Here is a 15,750-nt window from a genome sequence, read left to right as displayed (position 1 = left end):
CACTTTACTAATAAGTTATATCTTGAAACTCTTCCTAGATACACTTTCCAGTACATCTACTATGTTACGACTTATCTCCTCTAAATTGAAGCTACTTTAAAATAAAATAGAATAATCAATAATGAGAGTGACGGGCGATGTGTACACATCTCAGAGCCAATATCAGTTAAATTAAATAAATTAAATTACTATCTAATCCATCTTCATTAACAGTATTTCACTATCAAATCCGTTATAAACAAAAATCTATTGTAACCCACCTCCTCTTAACTATAAGCTGCACCTTGACCTGAAATATTTTATAATTATAAATCTTGAGAATTATAACTCTAAAAAGATTCTCTGATAACGGAGATATACAAACAAATAAATTAAGTAGAGTAAATCGTGTATTATCAATCATGGGGTAGGTTCCTCTGAATGGAATAAGATACCGCCAAATTCTTTGGGTTTAAAGACCTTAACTAATAGTACCCTGGTAAATATAATTAACATTTAAAATAATAGGGTATCTAATCCTAGTTTATTATTTAAATTTCACAGATTCATAAAAAGGGCCACAAATAAATTTTAACATTTCACCTTACAAATTTATATTTCAACCCTAATAATATAAACAACTGTTTTAACCAATAATATTCACTTGTATCAATCGTATAACCGCGGCTGCTGGCACGAATTATGCCGATACTAAATCAATTGCTAAATCCAAAATCACTTGATAATTAAATCAAATTACTGCAAAAAGAACATTTAGTCTAACAAAACTTACATATAATACAAAGAAAAAGTGAATAAACAAGCAAGAATAAAACTTTTAACAATAAAAAATAAGAAAATTTTAAATCTATTAATTCAGGAAAAAATAAAAGATTCAAATATTTAAAGAAAAAAAAAGAAAAAAACCACAAACATTAGCAAAAAAAAAAGAAACGCCCCTATGTATGACCACAACAACTTCTCTATTATATATAATTAAAGATTAATATGGAACATGTATAGCAATAAATGTATTATATTCTTTCTTATTTAATCTTTCTTTTCACTAATAAATAAAGAAAGATTAAATAATATAATAAAAATATTTTATACAATTATGTAATTTAATATAATATGTTATTAATATGAATTCTTTTTTTATATTAAGTTAACTTTCATATATATTAGTTACATAATCTAATTATAGATAATTTACATAATTATATTATTATAATTAATATAATTATTTATATTAATTATAATATTTTATATTTAAATTAATAATTTTATTTATTATATCCAATTATAATAATATTAAATATTAAATTACATATTATTATATATATTATAATATAATAACCTATTTTAAGCTAAAAACATAAGTAGCTATAATCCTAGGTAAATAATTGCATTAAAATAATCAATTGATAATGGTAAGATGAACTTATAATACTTTAATTTCAATTAAATGAAATATATTAATATAAATTATTTATTATATATATATATTAAAAAAATGAGCAGGATAAATTAATCCTAATTAAACAAAGTAATACATAAAAGAATTTCAAAAAAAAACTTTCGATTTATATATTAAATAAATGAAGTGCCTGATTAAAGGGTTACCTTGATAGGGTAAATAAAGTAAATAAAATTACCTTCATTATAATTACATAAGATAGAATTAAACTACCTCCTTTAGTATCAAAAAGTAACATGCATCATACACCTTAATGTAAAAAGGTAAGCTAAACAAGCTAATGGGTTCATACCCCATTTATAGAGGTATCAATCCTCTCCTTTTTAATGACCAACAAATCTACAAAACTTCTCTTCCTATCAACATTAATGATAGGAACGATCCTGTCCATTTCATCAAATTCCTGATTTGGGGTTTGAATAGGACTTGAGATCAACTTACTTTCATTTATTCCGCTCCTAACAAGAAATAAAAATATAATAATAAATGAATCATCAATTAAATATTTTATTGTCCAAGCAATAGCATCGACAATATTATTATTTTCAATTTTGCTGATTCAAATAAAATATCCCATGGGATGGGAAACAGAATTTATCCCATCAATAATAATTAGATCTAGACTATTATTAAAGATTGCAGCTGCACCTTTCCATTTCTGATTTCCAGAAGTTATAGGAGCATCAAGATGAAATAATTGTTTAACATTAATAACATGACAAAAAATCGCCCCAATAATGGTCTTATCTTATTGTATTCAATTAAGAACTTTTATTTGAACAATTATTATCTTAAGAATTATTATTGGGGCAATAGGAGGTTTAAATCAAACATCCTTACGACAACTTTTAGCATATTCATCAATCAGACATCTAGGTTGAATAATTAGATCATTAACAGTCAGAGAAAACATCTGAGAACTATACTTCATTATTTACTCACTATTAAGATTAATTATAGTTTTATTATTTAAGCAAATAAATTTATTTTTCATAAATCAAATTTATTCAGCCAGAAATATAAAAACCGAAATTAAATTCATAATATTCTTATCTTTATTATCTTTAGGTGGACTACCACCATTCCTTGGATTCTTACCAAAATGAATTGTAATACAATCATTAATAGAAAACAATATAACAACTATTATAACTATTGTAGTTGTATTAACTACAATTACACTCTACTACTATATACGTATTAGATTCTCAGCTCTAATTATATCATACACAGAAAATTCGTGATCTATAAAGATAAAGTCCCAAAAATCAAGAATCATTCTTCCTATAACAGTAATAATTTCAACAATAGGATTGATTTCAACATCAACCTTAATTTCATTATACTAAGGACTTAAGTTAATCAAACTAATAACCTTCAAAGTTATAATTAAAAGAATAATCTTTTAGGCCTTAGTAAAATTTTACACCTCTAGAATTGCAGTCTAGAATCATAATTGAATATAAGACCTAAATATGATAAGAGAGAAAACATCTCATAAGTAGATTTACAGTCTACCACCTAAAATTCAGCCATCTTACCGCAAAAATGATTATTCTCAACAAACCATAAGGACATTGGTACTTTATACTTCATATTTGGAGCATGAGCAGGAATAGTAGGAACATCAATAAGAATACTTATTCGTGCTGAACTTGGCCAACCCGGATCTCTAATTGGGGATGACCAGATTTATAATGTTATTATTACAGCTCACGCATTCGTAATAATTTTCTTTATAGTAATACCTATTATAATTGGTGGATTTGGTAATTGACTTGTTCCACTAATAATTGGTGCACCAGATATAGCATTTCCACGAATAAATAATATAAGTTTTTGATTACTACCACCTTCACTAACCCTTCTTCTTACATCTTCTATAGTAGATAATGGTGCTGGTACAGGATGAACAGTTTACCCTCCTCTAGCAGGAGCTATTGCACACGGGGGTGCATCTGTAGATCTAGCTATTTTTTCACTGCACTTAGCAGGTGTATCATCTATTCTTGGTGCAGTGAATTTCATTACAACAGCAATTAATATACGATCAGAAAGTATAACTTTAGATCAAACACCTTTATTTGTATGATCTGTAGCTATTACAGCATTACTTCTCCTTCTTTCACTTCCAGTTTTAGCAGGAGCTATTACTATATTATTAACAGATCGAAATTTAAATACATCATTCTTTGACCCTGCAGGAGGGGGTGACCCAATTCTATATCAACATCTATTTTGATTCTTTGGACACCCAGAAGTTTATATTTTAATTCTACCGGGGTTCGGAATTATTTCACATATTGTATGTCAAGAAAGAGGAAAAATTGAATCATTTGGAACATTAGGTATAATTTATGCTATACTATCAATTGGACTAATAGGATTTATTGTATGAGCACATCATATATTTACAGTAGGAATGGATGTTGACACACGAGCATATTTTACATCAGCAACAATAATTATTGCTGTACCTACAGGAATTAAGGTATTTAGATGATTAGCTACATTATATGGAACTAAATTCAAGTTCAATCCACCATTATTATGAGCTCTAGGATTTATTTTCCTATTTACAATTGGTGGATTAACAGGATTAGTATTAGCAAATTCATCACTTGATATTGTATTACATGATACATATTATGTAGTAGCCCACTTTCATTATGTATTATCTATAGGAGCAGTATTTGCAATTATAGGAGGTGTCATTCAATGATATCCACTATTTACAGGATTAACTATAAATAATACATGATTAAAAATCCAATTTACAATTATATTCATTGGAGTAAATTTAACATTCTTTCCTCAACACTTCCTAGGATTAGCAGGAATACCTCGACGATACTCTGACTACCCAGACGCATATACATCATGAAACGTAGTATCAAGAATTGGGTCTACAATTTCTATTGTAGGAATCATTATATTCATTGTAATTATATGAGAAAGAATGATTACAAACCGAGCAATTATATTTAGAGCTAACATAAGAAGATCAACAGAATGACTACAAAATAACCCTCCTGCAGAACATAGTTACTCAGAATTACCATTTATCTCTAGATTCTAATATGGCAGATTAGTGCAGTAGATTTAAGCTCTACAAATAAAGGTTTGACCTTTTATTAGAAAATATTTATTAATGGCAACATGATCAAATTTATCTCTTCAAGATGGAGCTTCACCATTAATGGAGCAATTATCATTCTTTCATGATCATGCTATGGTCGTATTATTATTAATTACAGTAATTGTAGGTTATGCCCTAAGTTATATATTATTTATTGCCTATACTAACCGTAATATACTTCATGGACATTTAATTGAAACAATCTGAACAGCTTTACCAGCAATTACATTAATTTTTATTGCCCTTCCATCATTACGACTATTATATTTACTTGATGATTCAGTAGATGCAATAATTACAATTAAAACCATTGGACGACAATGATATTGAAGATATGAATATTCAGACTTCATAGGCGTAGAATTTGACACTTATATAACACCAGAACAAGACCTAGAAAATGATGGATTCCGACTACTAGATGTAGATAACCAAACAATCCTACCAATAAATACAGAAGTACGAGTATTAACAAGAGCATCAGATGTTCTACACTCATGAGCAGTTCCTGCATTAGGGGTTAAAATTGATGCAACGCCAGGTCGGTTAAATCAAGGAACATTCACAATAAATCGACCTGGATTATTCTTTGGACAATGCTCAGAAATCTGTGGAGCAAACCACAGATTTATACCAATTGTAATTGAAAGAACTTCAGTAAATTTATTTATTAAGTGATTATCTAAGATAATTTAAGGAGTTAGTTAAAATAAATAACATTAGAGTGTCAATCTAAAGTAACTAAAAAAAATTAGCACACCTTGAAATTCATCAGATGACTGAAAGTAAGTAATGGTCTCTTAAACCAAATAATAGTAAATTAACGACTACTTCTGATGGGGAAATTATATCCAAATCCCTCAAATATCCCCTCTTATATGATTCTCACTATTCATTATATTTTCAGCTACATTAATCTTGTTTAATCAAATAAACTTCTTCTCATTTAAACCTAACCTTATTAAAAGAGCAGAAAAAGGAACAATTGAAATAAAAAACTTAAATTGAAAATGATAACAAATCTATTCTCAACATTTGACCCATCAACTAACATCTTTAATTTATCATTAAATTGAACTAGAACATTTCTAGGACTATTATTAATCCCATCACTATTTTGACTTACACCATCACGAATTAACATTATCTGAAATAAACTAAATTTAACCTTACATAATGAATTTAAAACACTTCTTGGACCAAAATCATTTAATGGAACAACATTCATTTTCATCTCAATTTTTATTATAATATTATTTAACAATTTCATAGGATTATTCCCTTATATTTTTACTAGAACAAGACATTTAGCATTAACATTTGCAATTGCCCTACCTATATGGCTAAGATTTATATTATTTGGATGAATTAACCATACTAATCATATATTTACACACCTTGTACCACAAGGTACACCGCCTGCATTAATATCATTTATAGTACTAATTGAAACAATTAGTAATGTTATTCGACCAGGTACATTAGCAGTACGGTTGGCAGCAAATATAATTGCAGGACACTTATTATTAACCTTATTAGGAAACACAGGACCATCTATAGCAATAAACTTAATCTCATTACTAATTATTGGACAAATACTTCTATTAATTCTAGAATCAGCAGTAGCAATAATTCAAGCCTATGTTTTCTCAATTCTAAGAACTCTATATTCTAGAGAAGTATATTAAACCTATGTTAACAACTCACTCAAACCACCCATTCCACTTAGTAGACTATAGACCTTGACCATTAACAGGAGCAATTGGAGCAATAGTCCTAGTATCAGGACTAGCAAAATGATTCCACCTATTTAATATTAACTTATTCATAATTGGATTTGGAATTACCCTACTAACTATAATTCAATGATGACGAGATGTAGTACGAGAAGGAACATATCAAGGATTACATACAGGATTTGTATCAATTGGATTACGATGAGGAATAATTTTATTTATTGCATCAGAGGTATTATTTTTCGTTTCATTTTTTTTGAGCATTCTTTAGAAGAAGATTAGCACCAACAATTGAACTAGGAATACTATGACCTCCAATAGGAATTCAACCCTTTAACCCTATACAAATTCCATTACTTAATACAGCTATTCTTTTAGCATCAGGAGTAACAGTAACATGAGCACATCATAGTTTAATGGAATCTAATCATACTCAAGCACTACAAGGATTATTCTTCACAGTGTTATTAGGACTATACTTTACAATACTTCAAGCATATGAATATTGAGAAGCACCTTTTACCATTGCAGATGCAGTTTATGGATCAACATTCTTTGTTGCAACAGGATTCCATGGTTTACACGTAATTATTGGAACAATCTTTTTATCAACATGTCTACTTCGACACTCAATAAATCAATTTTCACCAAGACATCACTTTGGATTTGAAGCAGCAGCATGATACTGACACTTCGTAGACGTAGTATGATTATTCTTATATATCTCTATTTATTGATGAGGTAGATAATTGTTTTTCTAGTATAAATAGTACATTTGACTTCCAATCAGAAAGCTTGATATAAATCAAGAAAAACAATTATAATTCTATCAACAAGAGTTTTCATTAGATTTATTATTCCAATAATTGTTATAATCCTGGCAACAACACTATCAAAAAAAGTAATTAATGATCGAGAAAAAAGATCACCATTTGAATGTGGGTTTGATCCAAAAAGATCAGCACGAATACCATTCTCAATACGATTCTTCCTAATCGCAGTAATCTTTTTAATTTTTGATGTAGAAATTGCACCAATTCTACCAATTGTAATTATTTTTAAAACTTCAGACATTATAATCTGAACAGTATCAACAATATTTTTTATTCTAGTTCTATTAGGAGGACTATACCATGAATGAAACCAAGGAGCATTACAATGAGCAGAATAAAGGGTTGTAGTTAAATATAACATTTGGGTTGCATTCAAAAAGTATTGATATTATCAATCAACCTTAAATAGAATAAGAAGTGAAATATAGCAGTCAGTTTCGACCTGGAAGATTGGTATGTACTACCCTTATTCTTATTAATTGAAGCCAAAAAGAGGCGTATTACTGTTAATAATATAATTGAACTATAATAGTTCCAATTAAGGAAATGTAAAGCCAATATGAAAGCTGCTAACTTTTTATATTAGCGGTTAAACTCCGTTAACATTTCTAAAATTTATATAGTTTAAATAAAACATTACATTTTCACTGTAAAAATAATATATCTATATTTATAAATACTTAAAAGTAAAAATACTTCCTTAACATCTTCAGTGTCACGCTCTAATTATAAGCTATTTAAATAAACGAAAAACAATATTACCAAAATAAATATTAAAAAATAAAAGTTAAAAGATAAATCTTGAAATTAGAATCATATCAACCTTGAATATAACCAATTAAATAAATAAATAATCTATATAAACCTTGACCACCAAGTAATTCACCTCAACCATAATCAAATGACTTAGATGAATAATAACCTATTTTTAAAGGAATATATCTAATAAACTTAGTTGAAAGAAAAGGTATAAATCATATAGAACCAGCAAATCTAACAAAAGAAAGTATACTTAAATAAAATAAATTATGAGAAAAATCAAAATTAGAAATAAGATAACCTAAATAAGCACCTAAAATAACAACTGTAATAGTTAAAAACTTTAAATAATTAGGTAAAGCTATCACATGAGGAATAGGAAAAATTAATCAAGATAAAAGACTACCACCAAAAACAGCAACAAACAATAGACCAATTATTCCAAATGAAATATAATAACCCTTATCATCAAAAGAAAATCTAGAATAAAAATTATTATCACCAGATATTGAATAATAAAACAAACGAAAAGAATAAGAAGCAGTTAAACCAGTAGAAAAAAATAAAGAAAAAAAATTAAACAATTAATTCATCTTAAACAAACCATCTCAAGAATTAAATCCTTTGAATAAAATCCCGCTAAAAAAGGTATTCCACACAAAGATAAACTAGAAACATTAAAACAAACTGAAGTTAAAGGTATGAAATTAACAATTGATCCTATAAAACGAATATCCTGAGAATCCTTCAAATTATGAATTATTGAACCTGCACATATAAATAATAATGCCTTAAATAAAGCATGAGCCAATAAATGAAAAAATGCAAGCTTTGGATAACCTATAGCCAAAATTCTTATTATTAAACCAAGTTGTCTTAAAGTAGAAAGAGCAATAATCTTCTTTAAATCAAACTCAAAATTAGCGCCCAATCCAGCCATAAATATAGTTATACAACCAATTAAAAGTAAAAATCAACCACAATTATAAGTACCCAATATTGGTCTAAAACGAATTAATAAATAAACACCAGCAGTAACAAGAGTAGAAGAATGAACTAAAGCAGAAACAGGAGTAGGAGCTGCTATAGCAGCAGGAAGTCATGAAGAGAAAGGAATCTGAGCTCTCTTAGTTATAGCTGCTAAAACAATTAATATAGTAATGAGCTTTATTTCAAAAGAATTAGAAATAAAATCATAATAATAAATATAATTTCAACCACCAAAATTTAACATTCATGCAATAGAAATTAAAATAGCAACATCACCAATACGATTAGAAAGTGCAGTTAATATACCAGCACTATAAGATTTTACATTTTGATAATAAATAACCAAACAATAAGAAACTAAACCTAAACCATCTCAACCTAATAAAATTCTAATTAAATTAGGACTAATAATTAAAAAACCTATAGAAAGAATAAATATTAAAACAATCATAATAAAACGATTTATATTCTTTTCACCAGATATATAATCATCTCTATAATAAATAACCAAAGAAGAAATATATATAACAAAAGATATAAAAATAAGAGATATTCAATCCAAAATTAAAGTTATAACAACTATAGAACCATTTAAATTGAAAAGCTCTCACTCAACAAAAACTCTATAATCAATTATTAAATAATAAATACCTAAAATAAAAATTATAGGTCTCGAAATAAACAAAGAAAAAAAACTCAAAGAACAAATAGAAAATAAATTCACGGCCTAAGATGAAAAACTTCATATCATTGATTCCACAAAACAATATTTTTAATTAAAATACTTAAGCAAACTAAACAAAGAAATATTCACCCTTTAAACAGAGAATATTTAAAGGCAATCAATGTAAAAGTAAAAGATGATATTCACGAAAATAACCAAGAGAACAAGTATAAACACCAGAATAATAATTCCCATCCTGAGAATAAGAATATATATACAAAGTATAAACAGCTCTAAAAAAAGATAAAAAAATCAAAGCAAAGAATCTAAAAGAAGATCAAGATATAATTCTATTTAATAATCTAATTTCACCTACCAAATTTAAAGAAGGAGGAGCAGCCATATTTGATGATCTTAAAAGAAATCATCATAAAGCCATTCTTGGCATCAAATTAATTATACCCTTGTTAATTAATAATCGTCGTCTACCTAAACGTTCATAAATAATATTAGATAAACAAAATAAACCAGAAGAACATAAACCATGACCAACCATTAGAGAAAGAGAACCTACACAACCTCATCAATTCATAGTCATCAATAACCATTCTTATATGAGCAACAGAAGAATATGCAATTAAAGACTTTAAATCAACCTGACGAAAACAAATAAATCTTACAATAACACCCCCAGATAAACCTAAAGACAATCAAAAATAATTAAACTTTAAACCCAAATAAGAAATAACCTTTATAACACGAAAAATACCATAACCACCTAACTTTAATAAAACACCAGCAAGAATTATTCTACCTGAAATAGGGGCCTCTACATGAGCCTTAGGAAGTCATAAATGAACCAAAAACATAGGTATCTTAACTAAAAAAGCCAAAATTATAAATACATAAAACATAAAATAATAAGAACCAAAATCAACCAATAAAGGAAAATATAAAGTATTAGAAAAATCATAAAACTAATAATAAAACTAATAATAAAGGTAATCTAGCAACCAAAGTATAAAAAATTAAATAAACACCAGCCTGCAAACGCTCAGGTTGATAACCCCAACCCAAAATTAAAAGTAAAGTAGGAACTAATCTAGCCTCAAAAAAAATATAAAAAGAATGAAGACTTAATCTAGCAAATGAACAATAAAGCATAATTATTAAAATCAAAACCATAAAAACAAAAAAATTAGAATGATATGAACTTAAATAAACTGAACCTCTAGCAGTGATTATTAAAGAACAAATCCAAAAACTAAGTAAAATTAAACTAAAAGAAAAATATTTAATACCAAAATAATATCTAATTATATTCAAATCAGGATATGAATAAACACAAATTATAAAAACAAAACCCGACAGAAACATTAAAGAATGAACCAACCATCAACAATTATTTAATAAACAAAGAGGGATCAAAAAATAGTTATAAATAAATACTTTAACATAAAGATAAACCAAAAGAAGTAAAAAAATCATTACCATGAGAACGAATTGTTGAAACTAAATAGAAAGACCTAAAGCACCCTCACAAACAGAAAAAACTAAAAAAATAACAGGAAAAAAATAATCATAATCAAACTCAATAAGAAAAACAATAACTAACATAAATAAAGAAAGAACAATATATTCTAATCTCAAAAGAACCATTAATAAATGTTTACGTTTAGAAGAAAAAACATAAACACCAGCAAAATAAATCAATAAAGAAGTAAAAATAGAGAATACAAACATTAGTTTTAATAGTTTAAAAAAAAACGCCGGTCTTGTAAACCGGAAATAAGTCCAGCCCCCACTTTTAAAACTTCAGAGGTGGAAAAGCTTCCATCATCGGTCCCCAAAACCGGTATTTTAAATAAACTAACCCCTGAAATGATCAAAATAATAATTATATCATTATCAAATGTAATAAATATTAATTTTATTAAATTAAGACACCCAATATCAATTATGCTTTTTATTATCCTTCAAACCTTCCTAGTTGGATTAATAACAGGAACTATAATAGAAAGATATTGATTATCATATATTTTATTTTTAACATTTCTTGGTGGTCTACTAGTATTATTTATTTACATCACATGAATTGCATCAAACGAAATATTTCAGCCTAAATCAATCACTATAATTATTACATTAATAATGTGAGTATTTATCATATTAATATTAATTATTCTAGATATATCTATATTTAAGGACTTTTTCAAAAACACCGAAACTATAAATATTGATAATTCAATCAATTATCAAGAAATAACAATATCTTTAGAAAAATTATATAATAGACCAACATTCATTATTACAATAATAATAATAATAATTTATTTATTTTTAGCACTACTAGCAGTTGTTAAAATCACCAATATTAATCAGGGACCTATTCGTAAAATAAGATAATTACTAATGAATAAACCCTTACAATTAAGACATCCTTTAATTAAAATTATTAATAACTCTTTAATTGACTTACCTGCCCCAACAAATATTTCATTTTGATGAAATTTTGGATCCGTATTAGGGTTATGTTTGGTAATTCAAATCGTAACTGGACTATTTTTAGCTATACATTATACATCAAATATTGAAATAGCATTCAGTAGTGTAGTACACATCTGCCGAGACGTAAATAATGGTTGAATTATCCGAACCTTACACGCAAATGGAGCATCTATATTTTTTATTTGTATTTACTTACATGTAGGACGGGGAATTTACTATGGATCTTATATATATATATACATACCTGAATAATTGGTACAGTGATTTTATTTTTAGTTATAGCAACTGCATTTATAGGATATGTCTTACCCTGAGGCCAAATATCTTTTTGAGGTACAACAGTAATTACTAATTTATTATCAGCAATCCCATACTTAGGAACAGATTTAGTCCAATGAGTATGAGGAGGATTCGCTGTTGATAATGCAACATTAAATCGATTCTTCACATTCCATTTTGTATTACCATTTATTATTGCTGCTATAGCAGCAATTCATTTATTTTTTCTTCACCAAAAAGGATCTAATAATCCTCTTGGACTAAATGGAGATATTGAAAAAATTCCATTCCATCCATACTTTACCTTTAAGGATTCTATTACATTTGTAATAATAACATCATTATTAATTATACTATGTTTAATTAATCCTTGCCTATTAGGAGATCCAGATAACTTTGTACCTGCCAACCCATTAGTAACACCAGTTCACATTCAACCAGAATGATATTTCCTATTTGCATATGCAATTCTACGATCTATCCCTAATAAGTTAGGAGGTGTTATTGCATTATTTTTATCAATTAGAATCTTAATAATTTTACCATTTTATAATAAAACACCATTCCGAGGCATTCAATTTTACCCTATTAATCAAATTTTATTCTGAATTATAGTAGTTGTTGTATGCTTACTAACGTGAATTGGTAAACGACCTGTTGAAGAACCTTATATTATAACAGGTCAAATCTTAACAATTATTTACTTCACATATTTCTTAATTAATGTCCATGTCGCAAACGCATGAGATAAATTAATTAAGGAATAAAGTTAATTAGCTTAGGAAAAGCATATGTTTTGAAAACATAAAATTAGAAGTTTAACTCTTCTATTAACTTTTCTCAAAAAATTTCACTAAACAAATGAGATAAATAAAATCTTTAAACCAACAAAGAAAATAAAAAAATTCAAAGATAAAGGTAAAAAACTTTTTCAAGCTAAGTACATTAATTTATCATAACGGAACCGTGGTAATGTTCCACGAACCCAAATTAAACCAAAAGATATAATAGCAAGCTTAATAAAAAATATAAAAGAATAAAAATCACCGCCCAAAAAAATTAAAGCCAATAACATTCTTATGAAGACAATTCTAGTATATTCAGCCAAAAAAATTAAAGTAAAACCACCCGCACCATACTCAATATTAAATCCTGAAACTAACTCAGATTCCCCTTCAGCAAAATCAAAAGGAGTACGATTAGTTTCAGCTAAGCAAGAAGCAAAACAAGCAAAGCTAAAGGAAAAGAAATAATAATAAATCAACAATAAAGCTGATAGTTTATAAAATCAAACATATTAAAACTACCAATTAAAATAATTAAAGACAATAAAATTAAAGCTAAACTAACTTCATAAGAAATTGTTTGAGCAACAGAACGAAGAGAACCTAATAATGAATAATTTGAATTAGAAGATCAACCAGCAATTATAACAGTATAAACACCTAATCTAGTACAACATAAAAAAAATAAAAATCCATAAGAAAAAGAACACATATAAGTTAAATAAGGAAAAATTACTCAAACGGCTAAAGAAATCATTAAATTAAAAACAGGGGAAAAATTATAAAGTAGGTAATTAGATATAATAGGAATTGGCTGCTCCTTACAAATTAACTTAATAGCATCTCTAAATGGCTGAGGAATTCCAACAAAACCTACCTTATTTGGACCCTTTCGAATCTGAATATAACCTAAAACCTTACGCTCTAATAAAGTTAAAAAGGCAACACTAATTAAAACACAAATAACCAATAAAAGAAAATGCAAAATAAATATAAATAAATCATAAAGTATCAATACTATTTGTAGAAAAAATCTACATAAATGAATTCTAAATTCAACACATTAATCTGTCAAAATAGTAAATAAATTAATATTAATCAATATAACAAAAAATATTTTAACCATATGGTCCTTTCGTACTAATATGGATTAACAATCTTAGGATAGAAACCGACCTGGCTCACGCCGGTCTGAACTCAGATCATGTAAGAATTTAAAGGTCGAACAGACCTAATCATTGGGCTCCTGCACCCAAAATTTTTCTTAATCCAACATCGAGGTCGCAATCTGCTTTGTCGATATGAGCTCTCAAAAACAATTACGCTGTTATCCCTAAGGTAACTTAATCTTATGATCATAAATTATGGATCAAAATAACAAACATAAATAAATGATATAATAATGAAGAGTTTATCTATTCTTCATGTCACCCCAACAAAACATCATCATTAAATATAGAAAGACAATCAAAAAACTATATAAAAGTAAAATGTCAAGCTCTATAGGGTCTTCTCGTCCTAAAGAAGAATTTAAGCCTTTTGACTCAAAAGTTAAATTCAAAAATTTATTAAGAGACAGTTGATTTCTCGTCAAGCCATTCATTCCAGCCACTAATTAAGAGACTAATGATTATGCTACCTTTGCACGGTCAAAATACCGCGGCTCTTTAAAAATACGCTCAGTGAGCAGGCCAGACCTCAAAATATAAACAAGAGGACATGTTTTTGATAAACAGGCGGAAATCAATTTTGCCTAGTTCCTTATAATAAGTTCACAAGGTAAACATTTCATACAAATAAATTAACTAATTCTATCATTATTACAAATTTTTTAAAATTAAATTAATAATCTTAATAAAAAACCTAAAATATTTATAAAATCAAAATAAAAAATAATGAACTAAAACGTAATCTTAAAGATAGCTGGTTTAAAGCTTACTATTATATTTCTATAAAATAAATTATAGGTTATTAACTTCAAAGCTTATCCCTTAAAGAATAAATAAGTTAATATTTTTACTTAAAAAATTAAATAAAAACAAATAACTTTAAAAAATTAAATTTTTTCTTAAGAAACTAGATATCTTGGGAAACGATTAACATCTCATTTCTATAAATATTTTAATAATAATTATGATACATTAACTATAAATTATTTATAAATCAACCCAAATCGAGACAAGTAAAATAAATACTAAAATTTTGATAAACCCTGATACAAAAGGTACAATAAATAAAATCTACTTAAAAAAATTTAAAATAATATTTCATAAAACACTTACATTACCAATAAACTATAATTTAAAAAACCAGTTCTATAAAATATACTAAGACAAAAATACAATAAAATTATTTATATTAAATAATGAAATAAACAAAAAATAAATATAATAAAATAAATAATCAAGATATCCTGATTTGCACAGAAAAATTTTCAGTGTAAATGAAACACTTTACTAATAAGTTATATCTTGAAACTCTTCCTAGATACACTTTCCAGTACATCTACTATGTTACGACTTATCTCATCTAAATTGAAGCTACTTTAAAATAAAATAGAATAATCAATAATGAGAGTGACGGGCGATGTGTACACAT

General features: G+C 26.8%; 2 long non-coding RNA genes across 2 annotated transcripts in view; one reads left to right on the top strand and one right to left on the bottom strand.

Moving 5' to 3' along the window:
- LOC126356089 (uncharacterized) overlaps positions 1 to 15,750 on the top strand; it is a 158,421-nt gene that overhangs the window by 26,000 nt on the left and 116,671 nt on the right. The window lies entirely within an intron of this gene.
- Positions 1 to 15,750, bottom strand: part of LOC126356090 (uncharacterized) — an 89,765-nt gene that overhangs the window by 12,589 nt on the left and 61,426 nt on the right. The window lies entirely within an intron of this gene.

The sequence above is a fragment of the Schistocerca gregaria genome, chromosome 3 (assembly GCF_023897955.1).
Source record: "Schistocerca gregaria isolate iqSchGreg1 chromosome 3, iqSchGreg1.2, whole genome shotgun sequence".
In the NCBI taxonomy this organism is placed as follows: Eukaryota; Metazoa; Arthropoda; class Insecta; order Orthoptera; family Acrididae; genus Schistocerca; species Schistocerca gregaria.
The sequence above is the reverse complement of the archived record's forward strand: the minus strand, read 5'-3'. Positions and strand labels throughout refer to the sequence as shown.